Source organism: Vanessa atalanta, chromosome 16 (genome assembly GCF_905147765.1).
Source record: "Vanessa atalanta chromosome 16, ilVanAtal1.2, whole genome shotgun sequence".
Classification (NCBI taxonomy): domain Eukaryota; kingdom Metazoa; phylum Arthropoda; class Insecta; order Lepidoptera; family Nymphalidae; genus Vanessa; species Vanessa atalanta.
This window is the reverse complement of record NC_061886.1, coordinates 11,953,348-11,972,625: the sequence shown is the minus strand read 5'-3', so window position 1 is coordinate 11,972,625 and position 19,278 is coordinate 11,953,348.

Here is a 19,278-nt window from a genome sequence, read left to right as displayed (position 1 = left end):
CATTATCTGCATCATGAGTGAAACTTTCCCGACAACAAAATATCCGAAGTGCTATTCAGTGGTCCGGTTACCGGAGCGGGAGACGCCTCGCTTTGTATCGGTTGACATCCAATTTGTAGGCACTTGCGGATCATAGCGGCCATTGTGATACAGGAGCTCCGTAACTTTGTACATTATTATTTGAGCGGATTTCGATACGCGTCGTTGACGTCCAAAACATAATCACTACTTATTAAATTATACTAAACCATAGCAAACTTAATGTTAATTAAAAAATTTATTTTATTTTAACCGAGAATGTCAACTGATTTTAAAGAACAATAATTTTATAATAATATTAGATTAAGAATTAATTTTATTATTATACCAATTACTGTTTAGCCCTTATTTTATTAAAATCGGTTGAGCTTACAAAATGTTTACTTAAAATTTAATCTGTGGCAAGACTTTGTGCAAGCCCGTCGGAGTGTCACGCGCTCATCACTTATATTAATTCTATCACTACTCAACAATAATTATTCTTTTGTGTTTCGCTTTTAAGGGTAACTACAAGCACAAGGGTCACTACAGGCACAATTGATTTAGCATCTTAGTTGCCAAGGTTGGCGGTGCACCCATAAATGGTTAATATTTCATGCTTTACAGTACCCGCCTCTAAATTTCCCAGTGCAGGGCTAAGATTTGCTCTCCTATTAAGGAGGTTTGGAGCATATTCCAACACGCTGCGCCAATCTGGGTTGGTGGATACACATATGACAAAATTTCGTTGAAATTAGACACATGCCGGTTTCCTAACAATGTTTCCTTCACCGCCGAGATCGAGGTGAATTATAAACACAAATTAAGCACATGAAAATTCAGTGGTGCTTGCCTGCGTTTGAACTCGTAATCATCGATTAAGATGCACGCGTTTTAACTACTCGGCTATCTGGGCTTTGACTAAGAAATATATAACCTGATTTACTTAAGTCGTCTCCTAATTCTCATAATAAAAACCAAAAGAAAAATTTGGAATGAAGTGCAATAAAATCTACATAATTCCCTTCCAACAATGGATCTGTGATCGCTAATGCCGTTCCAAGACATTGTATTTCTTTTAAACAATCCAGAAAACTTATAACGTCGTCTGACGCGTAAGCTCATGTTCGTGTCCAGCAGCGAGCGACACATAGTTACACCGAACAGTCGACTTCACGCTTTGAATGCTCCTTCGCTTTTAATCTTGTTAATTGAATTTGTATGGCTTAATAGGCCGATTACATCGCATTTGTAGGGTTGAGCGGCGTCGGCGCTCGTAGTTATTGCTGACGAGGGTAGCGTCGATGCAAATTAGTCCCATAATGTACAATCTCGAATTTAGTCATTGAAATGGAAAATTATAACTGTTAGAATTTTGTGATAATCGTGATTTTAAGAGATGGTGATTTTAAATAGAAAAAAGTTTGAAACGTTAAACGGCGTTTTTTATTCGGCCTGTGACATTAACTTGTCCTCAATTTAATTTACATTCGCTAATAATAATAATATATTCTTTGGTCGTGTAAATTAATGTTTAATATGATATACGATTATATGTTGTTCTGTGTATACAAAAAATCAAATTCTGAAGCATTTAGAGGCGTTCTTATAATTATTTTATCAGCGACTTTAATTTTTTAAATAAATTTTAATATTATCGTTACCGAAATATTAATATCAGCATTCGTATGCATTTCATTTCATTACTAGTATAAACAAAGTCGCTACCCGCTGTCGGTGTACCAATGTATGCTTAGATCTTTAAAATTACACAACGGATTTTGATGCGGTTTTTTTATAGATGGATTGATTCAAGAGTAAGGTTTATATATAAATTACATGTACAATATAGTAGAGAAACACTGATAATTTTAGAAGTTTCTGTAGTTTTTGAAACACATTTTTTGTGCTTACATTGCGAAACCTACGAGATTGTTCAAAAAATTTTACTACATTGTTGTACACCTTAAAATGGTCTTCAAAAAAGTCCTCGATGTTATAAGTCTATCTCTTAGGGATAGCCCACAATAACCATTTTTTATCCTCTATTTTTCGAGAAATAATGGCTTATCTTCGAAGCGATTTTAAGCAACACAGCACTAATCCTAATCTTAAATAGATTATGAATTTAATATAGACTAGTATTTAACTTTACCGTTATTTAAATTAAAATTTTCGAAGATATTACAGATTTAAAACACAGGGACATAGCGGTTTGTATTGTCTAATGCCTGAAAAACTGTGAACATCGTAAGACATTCTGTAGTATATTTAGTATCAGCATTGCATCCGTGCAAAGCCGGGGCGGGTCGCTAGAATTATAATAAAGGCGCGGTTGGAGAGTTACATTTCCTTAGTTCTCTCTTTCTGCCATCATTAAGCTACTGTTACAACGTAGATGAACTCGCAAGTAAAAAGATAATTAATTACTTTCTAATAAACTTTGGATTAATAATTTAATGTGGAGATTAGATATTTTTTTTAAATGCTAATTGAAATAAAATTTACAAAACTTTTATTTGCATTATAATTTCCTTCGAGCTTCGTACAGATTATTAATTATTTTAGTGCAATCAAGTAAATGTAATTGAAAAACGTCAAAGAACACTTTAAAAGAAACACTTCACTGCCTCGCCCCGACTGCGAGCCGAGCCGCGTTGTATCACAATCATTCCGCAGATTTATCCACCCGTGTCCCCCACATTCCTGAAGAGGGGAGAACTTTTCAACTAATCAAACTGTCTTAAAGCCCACCTCTAACATATCGACTGCCCAAAATTATTCTTGTTCGTGAACGTTCGTATTTGGAGCACTCTCGACTCCAGAAGACGCAGACTAAGTTTCAGCGAAAGCAGAAGTTTGTTCTACTGCTCTTCTTGGTGAGAATTCTCAAGTGACTTTCTTGAAACTGTGTTAAAGGTAACGCAATCGAACCAGACAGTGAACGTACAGATAGAGCCCTCACCGATACAGCGCCCTTACTTAACTTTGTAGATTCGTTTCTGAGGGTTTGAAATAGATACCGACTAACATTTATTTAGGTATAGAATGAAAAGCTTGACTTAAGTGGGATTTGCGTTGTAGGGAGATGGGGTCCTGTCGAAAGTTTATGGAGTTGATAAAGTAATAGTTTGGGAGGAGTAGGTCCGATACACTTATTTTACGATCGGGGGAAGACATGAGGTTCCCTATTTAATAGTACATCGCCTGAAACTGAATAAAGTTACTAAGATTTAAATCTAAACAGCTGAAAAGATACGACTTCCCAAATAATATGCTTATTTTTGTACTACATATTTTTATAAAATTAATAACAATTAATTGGACACTTGACATTTAAAATAAGAAGACTAATACATACATATATGTATGTATACCTTATTTTTAATAAGAGGTAAAGTTTACTTATGTTTTGTAAACATAGTTATAAAGTCATATTTAAATCCATCAGTGACAGGATCGTATCTGCAAAGTAAGTCATTTTGACGATATGATTAATTCTAAGATTCAAACCGTGAATACTTTTGCATATATTTATGTATCCTCGGACCGGCGGACGAGTCAATGCGCCGCCTAATGGTAAGTGGTCATCAAGTTACACTAGCTCACTCAACCTTAGATCTGGAACACAACAATACTAAGTATCGCCACTTGCGAGTAGAATATCTGACGAGTGGATGGTCTCGGACGCATACACATACGGACTTGTACTTTAGAGCACTTGTATTACCAAGTTAACCTAATATATAAAATAAAAATCATTTCGTTATATATATAAAAGAGTTTATCTCAAAAACTATTCTTCTTACCTCACGCATGCTGACATTACACGACACGTCTATAATATGTAACTACTTTTGAAAATCACAAACATAATATCAAAGATGAATACAAAATCAAAAGCGAATACAAATTCCCGATAGTGCGAAATGCCGCTTCTTTTTGGTAATACACCATTAATTAATGAATAATTAAAATCCATTTAATTATTCATTAATTAATGGTGTATTCGCTTTTCTCTCTCCGCTAATAATGTCCTGCGTGCACCACTTGTCTTTATTATATTCTGAGATAAAATGAAATACGATAATATTCCGATAGATTCAATCTCAATCGCAAGTTAAAAAGCTTCAAACATCTCGGCACGGTTATTTATCCGCTATTATAAACTTCTGTTGTTGTCTGGGATGAAATTTTAATTTCCCGCTGCGGTTGCGTCTCAGGTGTTTTGTCGTAATGGGCTTCGAGTTCTTGTCGACACTCGGATACTAAAATAGCTGCAAGTTGCGCAACAACATCAGATAGATCAACGCCCGTGATTTTAGCTGTCGGCTTTTGAAGTAGATTTTCTGGGTTATATAAAAGGTAGGCCTTTCAGCAGAAACAATATTAAAATAAAATTTTAAGATGTGAAGGATTATGACAACACTAAATTAGCGTAGAAACCGCTGTTCTATTATTCTAAATTCAATTTTTTATCGAAAATTTAATAAAAAATATTTTATAAACATTTTTCTGTTGACAAATACTTTGCTAAGGTATCTCGGTGTGATACGGTCGTTATTGTGCATCTTCGACGTTGTGATTATTTCCGTCCGCAGATGTTTCTACATTTTTAATCAACAATCATAATCAATCCGAGCCTGTCTCTTCGGGGGAGACGACGCTTTTATCTTAATAACCGCCGAATCTGTCCCTTTGATAATAATTTGTCCTGATAATTAAGGCTCTTAGGACAATTTTACAATAATTGTTATTTATTGTTTTCATTAAGAAATTAACTTAATTGTTTCTTTGTTCCAGTGGCTACTTTGAAGTCTGCTGATTCTGAGATCGTAGGTTTAAGTCCTGGTTCATGTAAATAAAAAGTCAGTGAGTTTATCTGTCCCGGTATTTTTAGTAATAGCTGAAATTTGGCCAGGACTGTATAAAAATGTAACAGAAATATACCACAGTAAATAAAGCACTATACTTTAATTAAATACTATACTTCCCGAGTAAGTTAACGTTTGTGTAAATACGATACTAAGCACAGTAGGTCAACATTTTGTATAATATTGATACATAAATAAATCACCATATACAAATCCGACCGAGATGACCCAGTGGTTACAACGCGTTCATCTTAACCGATGACTTCCGGTTCAAGCCCAGACAAGCACCACTGAATTTCATGTGCTTAATTTGTGTTTATAATCCATCTCGCGCTCAGCGGTGCAGGAAAATATCGTGAGGAAACCTGCATGTGTCTAATTTCAACGAATTTTTGTCACATGTGTATTCCACCAAGCCGCATTGGAGCAGGTTGGTTGAATATGTTCCAAACCTTCTCCTCAAAGGGAGAGGAGGCCTTAGCCTATCAGTGGGAAATTTACAGGCTGCTGCTAATGTAATGTATGTAATGTAATATACAAATCTGTCGCATAGTGTACGAAAAATTCGAATACGCAGGAACAAGAAGTGTAAACAAAGAACCTTTCTTTAAATCAGTTGACATATTGTACACAACGTCCATTCGCTGGTTACGTGACGTTTATAAAGTGGAATTGTAATTTTAGGAGTGACTAATTGATTCACCACCGCGCCAGTTGCAAAGCGAATATTCATTAGCACGTTCTACTCCTTTTTCTTAAAGTTATTTTAAACGTCTTGAAATATCATCTCTAATAGCTTTCGGCACGATATTATTGTCAGTCATTTTACGGACTATTAACTTAGCGAGTTATTTTAAAGAAGACTGACTTTGAATCTATTATAGTTTTTTTTTAAATATCTATTACACTTTTGTCAACGTTTTCCAGAAAAACGTTCTTAGACTTTCTAACTCGGAATAAGTGGACACAATACACTAGATCTCTACAATATCAGACGGAGAGGGAGACTCAGAGAGCCGAGAGGGCCCAGCGGTTAAAATATAGGAAATTGATAGGTTAATTAAATATATAAACATATTGATGATATATGTCACATACAAACATATTATAGAGCACATATAGAAGCACCCGTTTTTATCAATTTATTTATACATATTACAATAATATTATTTAAAACAATAATTGGTTAATGCTATATGTTAAGAATTCATACTTAGGAGGAGAATATATTCATAGCAGCGTTCGGCGCATGCTAATGCATAATGCATTTTGCATTAAGCTAAGTGAACTTCTATTTGTCGAAATTTTACGTAATTAATCATACTTTAATATTACAAATGTCATTTAACGGTAATTTACAAAAAAAACGAAAAATAATAGATTGTATATTTATGAATCGCATCTTATACGGCATAGTATATAACATTTTTGTCTATCAATATAATCTTAAGATGGTCGCAATTTTAAACAACGATATTCTTCCAGATTCATTTATTAACACTATTTTCACATTTATGTTACCCACTAATCCGTGCTTCATAATACGTCCCGTATTCTCCAAATCTCCCTACAATTCTAATTATTTAAAAATAATATGCATTAAACAAAACACTGCCGCCGCGTTCGATTTCTTGACATTCTTTATCTTTTCTTTATCTTGCCAGTATCGGACATTCGGCCATTATTAATCGTGAAAAATTAAAATATTATATTACAACATATTCTAAAAATAGTCAATCGGCATAGTATTAATTAAATTATAATTATATATGTGTAAAAAAAAATAACTCTAACAATTATGTGTAGTAAAGTAAAGAAATTACATTCCTTGTACCTGTACTTACACTGGCTTACTCGCCTTTTATACCAGATCACAACAATATTGACGATAAGTATAACTGATTCACGAATTTAGCTTGTAGAATTTAATGCGATGGGTGGTGCCTTCTTAGACGGACTTACACAAAGCCCGAACACTAAATGATTATTTACACGTTTAAGTGATAATTGATGTACTTCGCGTATTGTGTGTTTAAGCCTATATAACGTATGGTTTTAGTACAGTAACGTCACGGGTTTTTGAAATTACAAAAGGTGCAGCCATAAATTTACGTATCTACTACGCCAACGAAGAAATTGATCTCTTATGTAACTAATTAGCAACTTACTAAGATATTATTCTTTCAAGTAGGCTCGCACTTCAACTAAACTTAACTTTACATTATCATTAAATACGGAAGCAGATCTTGAGATCTGATTAGATCCAGTAAAATGTCTTGAATCCAGATTCAAGAACATTTTACTGGCCCGACAATCCTTTGCCGGCTTTTGGGTTATTCTGTCGAAACATTCTCGTCAACGGCCCGGAGTCTAGAAGTTGTTACACTCACGCCTTGGAAAAGCTTGTAAAGCCGTCGGCCTTGCAACTGATCTCTTTCCCCATATAACTTTTCCATACTCTTTCTTAAAGCTATATAACTCTACTATAAGCATCTAATATGACAAAGGGCCTTGCATGTACACTATCGTACAATCCAATATTGTCACTGTAAATAATTATGAAATTTCTATGTATTATTATAAAGTTTAAATTAAAATAAATATTTAAAAAAAATAGTGCCGCTCAAAATTTTAATTTCATGACCTTAAATGCGATAATCATCGTTCAATCCACCCATATATTTACTTATCAGATATGAACCAGATAATAGCATTATACCTTTATTTATGTGTAGTGGTCGTAATTTCTCGAATACGTTAATTTGCTCTCCATAGTGTTTGAAGATAAATAATCCCAGGCGAAATGTCTTTCGTTCTTTTGTCATGAGCCGAGATGGCCCAGTGGTTAGAACGCGTGCATCTTAACCGATGATTTCGGGTTCAAACCCAGGCAGGCACCACTGAAATTTCATGTGCTTAATTTGTGTTTATAGTTCATCTCGTTGTCTTTTACTTAAATAGTATATATATTTTTTTTAATTAGGAGGAATTAAACAAACCATTAAAAGTATTCTTTATTCTTGTACCTTCTTTTGCACCGGTAAACTACTACCGGTCGGACTGTAGTTTGAACCGAGAAAAACAGCAAGAATTCTGCTTACTACTTAAATTATGATGTAGTACAGTCGACGTTCTCGTCTTCAACTACGTCACACTTCAGTTGCATTATCTCTGCTCCTTTCTTTTATAAATTCAACTCTTATTAACTTTCGTTTGTATCATTGCATTTTGTAGTTCCGTACTTTCAATTTAAAAATCTAAATGTTGAATTTCGTATTTTTAGTACTTTTATAGTATTTTTTCTACAAATTAAGAAATACCTTTCTATCTCTTTCTTTTTATCTCTGTCTCTTTCTTTTATATAAAATTATTTAAAACTTATTCGTTATTGTTTAATTCAAATGGGAGTTTAATAATAATTTTCAAATTGTGTCGAGTTAATACATATATAGCGAAATTAGCTAAAGAAATATCTGTTTATATAAGTATCTGTCTGCATTAGAAGTCGTAGATTCGATACATAGCCGATTATTGCAATCGTTTCCATGTTACAGCTCCAGCGGTATAAGATGCTAGAATTGAGATACATTTTATCATAATATGTTGCATATTATTAAACATATAGCTTGTTTTTTATGGCATTGGTTGGCGGACGAGCATATGGGCCACCTAATGGTAAGTGGTCACCACCATAGATAAAGGCGCTGTAAGAAATATTAAATATTAACCATTCCTTACATCACCTATGGATGATATAACCTTGGAAACCAAGATGTTAGGTCCCTTGTGCCTGTGATTACACTGGTTCACTCACCCTTCTAATCGAAACACAACAACACAGAGTACTATTATTTGGCGGTAGAATATCTGATGAGTGGGTGGTACCTACCCAGACGAGCTTGCACAAAGCCCTCCCACCAAGTAAACGTTGTGTCAACGTAGATAGAGATATTAAATTATAGCTCCGCATAATTTTTCCACATTTGTCGACTATTCTTAAAAAAACTGAGACGTATTTTAAATATTATCAAAAAATACGGTTAAAGTTATTTCTTGATATTTGAGTAGACGTATGAGAAAAAAGGCGTGAATACATGGAAGATGTAATAGCCAATAGGATCGCTTGGCAAGACGCTGATAATATAAAAATAGAAGTGTCAATATCGCGAGCGAAGTCTGAACGGATAGCTGCAAATAAAAGGACATGACGCAGTGATATAGAACATGTTTACAGATACAGATTAATAATGGTAAGTTATTAGATATTGATTAAACGTAACGTACTTTGAAAAACTAATCATATACACGTTACGAAGTCGAATTAGAAGTTTGTTCTAATTAATATCTGTTCACTTACAAAGGCGCCTTCACGTTAAATTATCGACGTGCATTAGTAGTTTAGTAGTTAAGCGTCACTTAGTTCGTGCTTACAAGATGTCTTAGTAGGCGTACGTTGACTGATATAAGAACAAAGACGGTAAAAAAATTGCTTACTAGATTACATATATTTGTCAGCGTTAATTTAACATGGCGAGCAACTCATCATCATTCATTAGCAGCCTGTAAATTTTCCACTGCTGAGCTATAGGCCTCCTCTCCTTTTGAGGAGAAGATTTTGGAGCATATTCTACCACGCTGCTCCAATGCGGGTTGGTGGAATACACATGTGGCAGAATATCGTTGAAATTAGCCACATGCAGGTTTCCTCACGATGTTTTCCTTTACCGCCGAGCACGAGATGAATTATAAACACAAATTAAGCACATGAAAATTCAGTGGTGCCTGCCTAGGTTTGAACCCGAAATCATCGGTTAAGATGCACGCGTTCTAACCTCTGGGCCATCTCGACTCGGCGCGCAACTACGTGAGAACGAATCTATAATTGGATTGATTATCACCGAGGACTAAACGATTGTAGCACGACCACTCGCTAGCCACACTCCGTATACTCTCGTCTCAACTCTCATTTGCTCACGGAGTTCTATCAATTCATATAAACTAATTAAAACTGTCGAGCTCGTTCAAAAATAGTAACTACCTGCGGAACTCCATCAAAACGTAATTATACGCAAACTCGCAATGATTTAATTGCATCTCCCCACCCCACTAATTATCTCTCGGATTCCGCTATGAATTTTTCGAATATCCTCCGCACCGAGCTACTTAATAAATTCTCAAGTATAATTTAAATTAAAATATATGGAAGTTATCCTTGGTGACAGATTCGCTACACTTTATTACTTGACTAAGTCGTACACAAGCAAAGTTACGTATTTAATTTAATTATTCAATAATCCGTAACAGGGTTAGTGTTATTGTTGGTAATAATATATGTCTAAATATGATAATAATCAATAAACATTACTAATATCATTCGTCCTTAACTTTTTTATTTGGGCTCGGAGCATTGCTCTCGGTGAAAAAGTGATTTGGACAAATTTTGTACTAAGCTTTCCTTGACTAAGCTTTTGCTCGTGGTTAAGTTTCCTGCCACCATAATTACAACTGCATTTGAAATGGTCATGTATACAAAAGAAAACTTAGTTACTTACGAGAACTGCGGACCTAAAAGCTCTTTTCTACTTCGAAGGAATCACTGTGAAAGTGTGTGAGTATTTGTTCTCAGTATAATATTAGCCTCGTTGATTTCTATCAATATTAATCAGATAATAGCAGCATTATACTTATATTTAATTGGCCGCCTAAGTGTGTAGACTATCAGATATATTAAGTAACAAAACCTAAAACAGAACCAGACTCAAGGAGCAGTCAGGCCAACTGCTAAGAAATGTTAGATTATAAGGTCAGTGGTTCAAGAATTATTATTAATAATTCAACATTAACATATTAGAATGATAAAGTCTTATTGTTTTCCATTCAACTATTTGTCACCAAGTAGGAAAACTAAGCGTAATATTATTAGTTATAACAAATAGGTTTTCTGGAAAAAATGGCTCAGCGCCAGACTTTTTCACAACTTCCACAACTCATAAATAGTTAACGTCCGTGTGACGCGGTACAAAGATCGTGGCTCCATCTACACTATGTAGACACGGATCTCAAATTATACACACAAACACTCACAAATATTTAGAAAATTAATTTAATGAAATGTATTTGATCTATCGTTAAATTCAAGCAATGGCCTAGGCTATTTAGCCTCACTTAATCTTCAAATGAATACGACTCATTATTAATGCTTTAAATAAATCTATAATAGATTCTGCGACTGTATCATCGAAATTCGAATTTAAATATCGTACTCATTCTCAAATAATGAAACATAATTAAATTACTAATATACTTTGTTTAAGTTAGTATAATTGTATTAAAACCTATCAATATTTATTTACGACAGGATGTTAAAACAGTCACTTGATGTCATACGATTATTTAAACAATCACGGCACTCTAAGCGGCATAATTTTGTCACTAATAAGGGTTTGCCTGACTATCTAAATCCATAAATTAGTTATTCTACTATCAAATATCAATACTTTTATTGTTATGTTTTGAAATACACGTGTAACATCTTCATTCCCATAGTTGTCGCTGACTGGTTAATCTTGCTCAGTGTCAATATTAAATAGTACAACTTACCATCCGATGGTATATTTATTCGTCTGGTTTCCAATTATAAATTATAAAGACATAAATATTAAAATCGTTTGTAAGGTGGCACTATTCGCGAGCCGCGCTGCACACAATGACAAATAGCCGTTTCGAAGGAATTAAATGAAATATTGCGCTTTTATAAAACATTTTCCTTGGCCTTTGTTTTGTATTTGAATATGTATATCGTCTCGATGCGATGCATCATTGTTCAGTTAAATTTGTTCCGCCGCTCCGATACTATGAATTTTCATAACTTTCGCGTTATCATATTTCAAGGAAACTTTAATTCATTAATAGATCGTTACGTTTAGTTCCTCGTGGACGTCGCTTTTATAATTCGTTCGGAAATATTTTTAAAAAAGTTTGCAGTTTAATTGCTTAAATATTTTATTTCTACAAAGAAATAATTTAATGCGCTTTAAGAGCAATAAAAAATCGTGTCTTTTTATGCGCTTCGCAAATGACTATTTTTTTTAAATTTCGTTCCCGTATTTTAATCAATATATTGTATGAGTATGTTGTATGTAAGCATAGTACTGTTAAATGACTATGACTCAAAAACTCCGAGATAATGTGCATATTACTGGTATACGTGTTAGTTAATTTCTGGAAAGATACCACTGTTAAAATTAATTGCAAAATTAACTCACAAATACTGCTGGTACAGTGTAAAGTTCGCTAGCAGTTCAAACACGGATTTTGTTCTCCTCTCTACCTAGATGAAGGAGATAATTTTTCTAAAATAATATCTATCAATGGGTATATATATCATGACATCTAAATCTTGCGGTCCCATCTTGTTACTTTTAATAAGAAAGGAAAAGCGCCTGAAACTCGCTACACGTGATATAATTAAAACGTGACGACCCTATATGCTACTAGCGACCCGTCCCGGCTCCGCACGCGTGCAATTTATAATAAGGAAAATGAGATGATAAATATAATTACAATGTAGCTTTTTACCAGTTAATTTATTTTAGAATTGGATCCTTAAATCACAAACAAATTTTACCTCTTTTTAATATTTTTTTATGTAATAGTTAGGCGGACGGGCAAATGGGCCACCTGATGGTAAGTGGTCACTACTGCCCATTACACTGCACACTGCTGTCAATGGCTCTGTAAGAAATATTAACCCTTTTTATGTCCCTTGTGCCTGTAGTTCACTGCGTCACTCACCCTTCAAACCGGAACACAAAAATACTAATTATTGATGTTTGTTGGTAGAATATCTTGCGAATGGGTGTACCAGGTGGGGTGCCCAGACGGGCTTTCACAAAGTAATGCCACTAAGTAATTGCAAATGTTTTGCATATGAATATAATTTATTACAAAAATACTCAGTATTTTTTTCATAAATGTCAACTATTTCTTGTCGATCTGCTTGGTAGAATTGCTAGATACCAGATATTTATTAGAACTTAAATGAAATAAACTTCAAAGGCCATATTGATACGACCCTAACATGTTTTATGTAATATACTTGTATCTTAGCACAGTTTGCATAGTTCATTATCCGGAGTGATGTAACCTCTTTAGGTTTGTTGTATGTGAGTTTTAACGAGTTGTTTTAGAGATCTGTTCAGTATGCATATTCCAGAACTAATAAAACTTTTTTATTGTGGCTACTCATGTAGTTTACAATGTAGGAAATGACATAAGTCAGATTATTAACTTTGATATGATTTCATTTTTATTTTGTGTGCGTTTCATTTTATACACAGTTGAATAAATCGGGCGTTTGCGAATCGGGCTCAGTGGAAAGGGTTCTTTGGTCTTACATTAGCAGCCTGTAAATTTCCCACTGCTGGGCTAAAGGCCTCCTCCCCTTTTGAGGAGAAGGTTTGGAGCATATTCCATCACGCTGCTCTAATGCGGGTTGGTGGAACTTTCACGTTCAATGGTAGAATGCTCGCCTGCCTTTGGTCTTAATGTAATGTTAATGTTTAAGATTTTTGTTTAGATTTCAGGTAACTATGACGATAACATATTCTGTATTTTCTTGGTGGTGACCTTTGTGTGGGTGCCCACCCACTCATCACTTGTTTTAAAAAATAGTAATACTTAGTAATAGTTTGTTGCGATTCAAAGGATTGTTGCGCCAGTGCAACTACAGGAACAAGGAATATAATATCTTAGTTCTCGAGGTTGATGGTTCTTGGCGATCTAAAGGATGGTAAATATTTCTTACAGTACCACTTACCAACGTGGCTTATTTGCTAGTCTGCTAAATTATATGAAATAAAAATAAAAAACAAATTTAATTGGCTCAGTAGTTTAAGGGGGAGAAACATAATCGCGATTGTATTACTTCACTTTGTAGGTTTTCTCAGTAAATAGATTGAGATTCAATATGCTGTGACAGTTAGAGATATTATAAGGAAACTGTTTTTTTTTTATCTAACAACATTTTTTTATATAATTTCAATATTTTTGAAAGGTATAGAAATGAGTATATCAGCATGTTAAATGCGGCGTATGTGACAGTAATATCACCGTAGGAGATTTAGAGTTTTTTTTTTATAGTTGAAGATCTGGAAGTAGATCACTTATTAAAACTTAGAACAAAGCTGCCAATAGTAATAACGTAATTAATTTGACAAAAATTTGATGACAACCTGAGAATCTGAAGCAAATAATTTTCGAGATTTTTGACAAAAACCGGAATCATACACTTATTCACGATTAATTTATATTTTGATAAATATAAACTAAAACTCAACTAAAAACTTTTATAAAAAAGCAGAGATGATTTAAATATGTTCCAGGAACTAACTATAAAACACGCTTCAACAAACTTAATTATATCTCATCAAATTTAGGATATGTAGGTATATCTTAATGACGAGTATTATTTAAATGAAATGTATACAAAAATACAAGCCGATGTAATTTAACACAAATCTAATAACGTCCCCGACGTCGAGCTGAGAAGGATATGTGATATTTTCAGCTCCTACCTTTTGTTTTGTATTTTTTTAATAACTAATATAGCGAAATACCTCTGACTGACTCTTTACGAGGTTTCCTAAACTATGGGTCCGCTTGACTTTAAATTAATTTTGCGACGTAGACGCTGACAAGGAAAGGAATTTTGGAATTATTAGCTGCAGCCCCATACTGGACAAAAAACTAGTCTAATAAATATATAATCATTAATAAGATTGTATTTTAAAATTGTTAATTGGAACATACAGGATCGAATTGATTAAATGACCGTGTGAAATCACACTGCTTCTTTTAAAATTATTGGCTCTTACTTTCCCCGTAAATGCGCCGCCAGAGAGAGATCAGAAAGTTAGTTCTAGTGCTGATAGAAAAACTGGATCATTTAAAAACAACCTGAAATTAATCAAAACACAGACTGATAAGCGGGTTAAAATCTTAGCATCACAAAGCCGATCACAGTAACAAGAACTTTGATTATTCTATTTGAACTATTTGAAATGAGCGTTAAAACACAATTTCATATTTAAGCTTTGTCTTCGAGTTTTTATCTTCTATCCGTAGTAGTCGCCCCCATGAAGCGACTCATTCCATAGAATATGCGACTCAGCATCTTGTACACCTTTCGAAATGTACATTTTATGAAAATGACGTTTTACCATTTCCTTGAGCTTAATTCAAATGGAATAAAGTCTGTTTTGTCGTGTACAGTATATATATTTAATATTGCCATACGATACATGACCCAGTTTAAAACGAAGCGACCCGAAAACATGCAAAGTCGAGGATGTTCACAAATAAAATACGAATGTATGAAAGTGATGAAACGATTAATCTCATTGCGTTTTATAATATAACTGTACTAATATTTTTCCGAAATTTTGTATAAACGAGAATATATATACAATACTAGCTGTGCCCGCGACTTTGTGCGCGTTGTTTGAATTTAAGTTATTTGGATATTGTAGCGTAATTTTATTTTTATTCTACAAATAATTCTAAACGAAAAGCCTAAGTTACTCCTTCTTACATTCGTTCAGCTGTTCCAGAGATTAGCCGGAATAAACAGACAGACAGGCGGACAAAATTTTTAATAATAGACATATAATAGATATATGCATTTAGTGAAAATGGGTTATTTTAATATTACAAACAGACACTAAAATGTTATTATATGTATAGATGTGTCGATAATTGTTTTATTTTTTACGATTAAATATAAAGGGAACGTAATTATATGCACAAGGGATATAATATCTTAGATCCCAAAGTTGGTGTCGCATTGGCGACGTAAGATATGGTTAATATATGGTTAATGTCTATGGGCGGTGGTAGCCACTTACCAATCAGGTGGTCCATTTGGCAATCCGCCAAGCTGTATCATAAAAAAACCTGACCAACTTGTTTGGTTTTACATTGTGAATTCCTAAAGCTTGATTATTTATACTCTTTACCAAACCCGTCTGGGTAGGTACCACCCGCTTGCACAAAACCGTACCACCAAGTAAAGCGTTTCGTGATATAAACATTATGTGTATTAATTCTTGTACGAAATTTTCTTATAATAAAAAAAGATTTTTATTATTATAAGATTTCGTACGATGAGATTCCAGTACAAAGTTATGATACTTTGTTGAATACTATCGTGTACATAAGTACTAATTCTGATAATGTATGCCTTTAGAAAAGTTTCGCAGAACATGTTCAAGAAACGTTTTTAGTTCGAGTACATTAATATAATATACTGTACATATAATAAAATGTTGGCAGTCAGTTTGTTTTGGAACATTTTGTTTTATTGTTCAATGTTTAGTAAGTATTAATTTATGTTTTCGGCATGTGTAGCCCTCCCCAAATATCCATTTCAAACTCTCTAGTCTCCCTTCCTTATTCTGGCAGTATAAGATACTTTCTTTATTATTAGGACCAACATGTATATAGCTTTATAGATAAAACATCAATAGACGAATAAAAATAATAGGTATATAAGCTGTTTACGCTCAAAGCAAACGAGGAAGGTGATTTTAGTCAGACTTTATTGCATACAAAGGGGGATTTATCGTAATTTGAAGTCAATACATTTATAGTATATATTGATATTAAAAGCTATCTCGATGTGAAAGTGAAGATCAATCAGATTAGCAGCTGTTGCGATCGAAACAAAAGATTCTCTTCTGCTTATAGAAAATATTAGAAGTATATTAAAGTGACGCCGTCTTTAGCTACAAATGAAAATATGTTCTGGAATTTCAAAATAATTGGCTCTTTTCAAGTAAATATTAAAATAAAAGTTTATATCCGGGGTAACCTACTTGGTGGTACCACCCGCTAATGATAATATATTCTACTACAAAGCAGCAATACTTTGAATTGTTGTAAATCGGATTGAATGGTGAGTGAGCCAGTGTAACTATTGACACAAGGGACATAATAACTTAGTTACCAAGTTTGATGGAGATATAAGGAAGGATTAAAATTTATTTCGGCTATGGGTAGGGACCACTTACCAGGGGTACATGTCAGTCACCTCCTCGTGGTGTACCCTGGGCAACGGGGCCGGCTTGAGCTTGCTCGTCGGCCACGGCTAAGACTGGCGGGAAGGATGCCGCGGGGCTGCTCCTGGTACGTCCCTGATCGGCGTCAGGGCGGACCATGTGAGTGGCCTCTTTGGCTAGGAGGGAGTGGGAGGGCTCGCTACTCGAACCTCCCAGGTGTTTTACACCGGCGGTCAGCGGCGGAGTCTACCATCTTATCCGCCGCAGGGCGTCAGCTTCGTTGACGCCCAGCCTCCGGTGGCGGACTCGGGGGAGTTCGCCACATTCTTACGTGGAGGATGAGGGGGAAGGCGCGCACTAGGCGCGCTCTCCATGAATATTCAGCCGCCTTACGGCGGCTGCCGCTGGTGGGGTCGCGGTTGCATGCCCTTGGCGATCCCGTGGCCTCACCACTCGGCGGCATGGTGGAAACCCGAGGATGGTTTTAGTGGGTAGGACAGGGCATTAGCACTAGCGTGCCCTGGCACGGGGCATTAGTTCCCGGTTGAGTCCCACATACCCGGTTCCGGTCCCCCGACCGGCCCGGCCAGAAGGCCCATTTTGAAAAGTTTTCAAAAGTTATAAATTAAAATAAATACGTAATTGTTAGAAAAAGTATTATTCCTTATAGGCCGGCAAGGTATCTGCAAGCCTCCCGTAGTCACTTTCCATCAGGTGAGTCTCCTGCTCGATTGCCATTTATTCCATTTAAAAAAAAAATAACGCTTAGTATTTATTCCGTAAATTCCGTAAATTCGTTGAGTCTATATATAGATATCTCTATATAGATATAACAACTTACAGTTACTTTAAGCGTTAATTTCAACATAAGAATAACTCAAGTAAAACCGCAGGCGCAGCTAATTTAGAATAATAGAAAAGACGTAACATTAAAGATCGAAATCAAATATCAAAACTCAAATGCATTCCGAAGTGCTTCGTATGAATTTAATGCGAATAAAACTGAGATTTCAAATTTTCAATTTTAAAATCACATTCATAAAGTATATTACCTTCGTCCGCTCCATTCGAAGTTGCGAACTAATAGAAAAGTTACTGGCTATTATTCCGATCGCTAATATCATTTGATCTCATACTTTTATGGGCTAAGTTCGGCAAAAGGAAATAAAAACTTGACTCGTTCGCCGCCGCGCGGCTGACCATCAGTAAATCACGTGACTAATGGATGCTCGCTTGAGTGAAGATCCTAATTACAAAATGATTATCATAATGGTATTCTTTTTATTAATTGACATTAAATTTATTTATTTATTTAATTAGAAGTACAATTTACTTATTTATATCAAAGAACATATAGTCTAAGTATAAGTCTAAGAATTGCTTATCATATAAAAAACGCTGCTGTTTGTCTTTGATCATTGTATCGGGTTTTTCCGACAAGAACATAGGTTATCTGTTTTTCATAAATAAGCAATAGACTTAGCGTCATAGATCATAGAAACCTAAAGTAAAGTAACAGTCCTTAGATGTCTCTGCTGGCTCCTATTACAATAATGCTTTAATGCGAGATGGTGGTGGAAATATGCGCAGGCCTTGGGAACGGTAACCCAAATTCCGGCTGACGCAAATGGGTACCGGTGCAAGTGCTTAGTAAGGTAGCTCCCATCTACCAGCACAGAGCAAGCAGATAGGAGTTTTCACCCTCCTGCCACGAGTGTGGTGCGCATTCAGACACGGCACACCACGCTCTGATGGAGTCTGGCGCTTGGGGGCCTCAACGTTTTTTTAATTGGCAGAGACCACCTTTTCTCGCTACCAAGAGTGATTAATGCCATATATGCTCCTTTTAAAGATGGTCTCTTTGCGAAAACGCGAGAAGTTCAAAGTTCCTGGTTTTTTTTGGGATGTATTTGAAAATATCAGTATAAGACCGACGTAAACAGGAAATATTACGGGAAGATGACAATGCTCAGAAATCACGCAAGATCGTTGGTCCTGCATCAAAACTGTTACTGATCCTATTTCCATTTAATCGGATTATCGAGGTGAAAGAATAAAGATTTCGCCTCCAAGGCTCAAAGATACTGAAGACTGGTAATTGCGTATATGAGAAATATGAGTAGCTGTAATAGATATAATAAATTAATTGAGTTAGTTAATTGCCACAGGATTGCCGGTTACGGTTTTTTGCCAGTCCGGTTATAGAATGCTCGATACAACCCTTACTCCACCACGGTTTACATAATCTTGGACTTCAAATAAAGAAATCCGTCGCTTACTTTTAACAACGTAACTTACCTTTGGAAATCTTTGCATAGCTTCCTACCTTT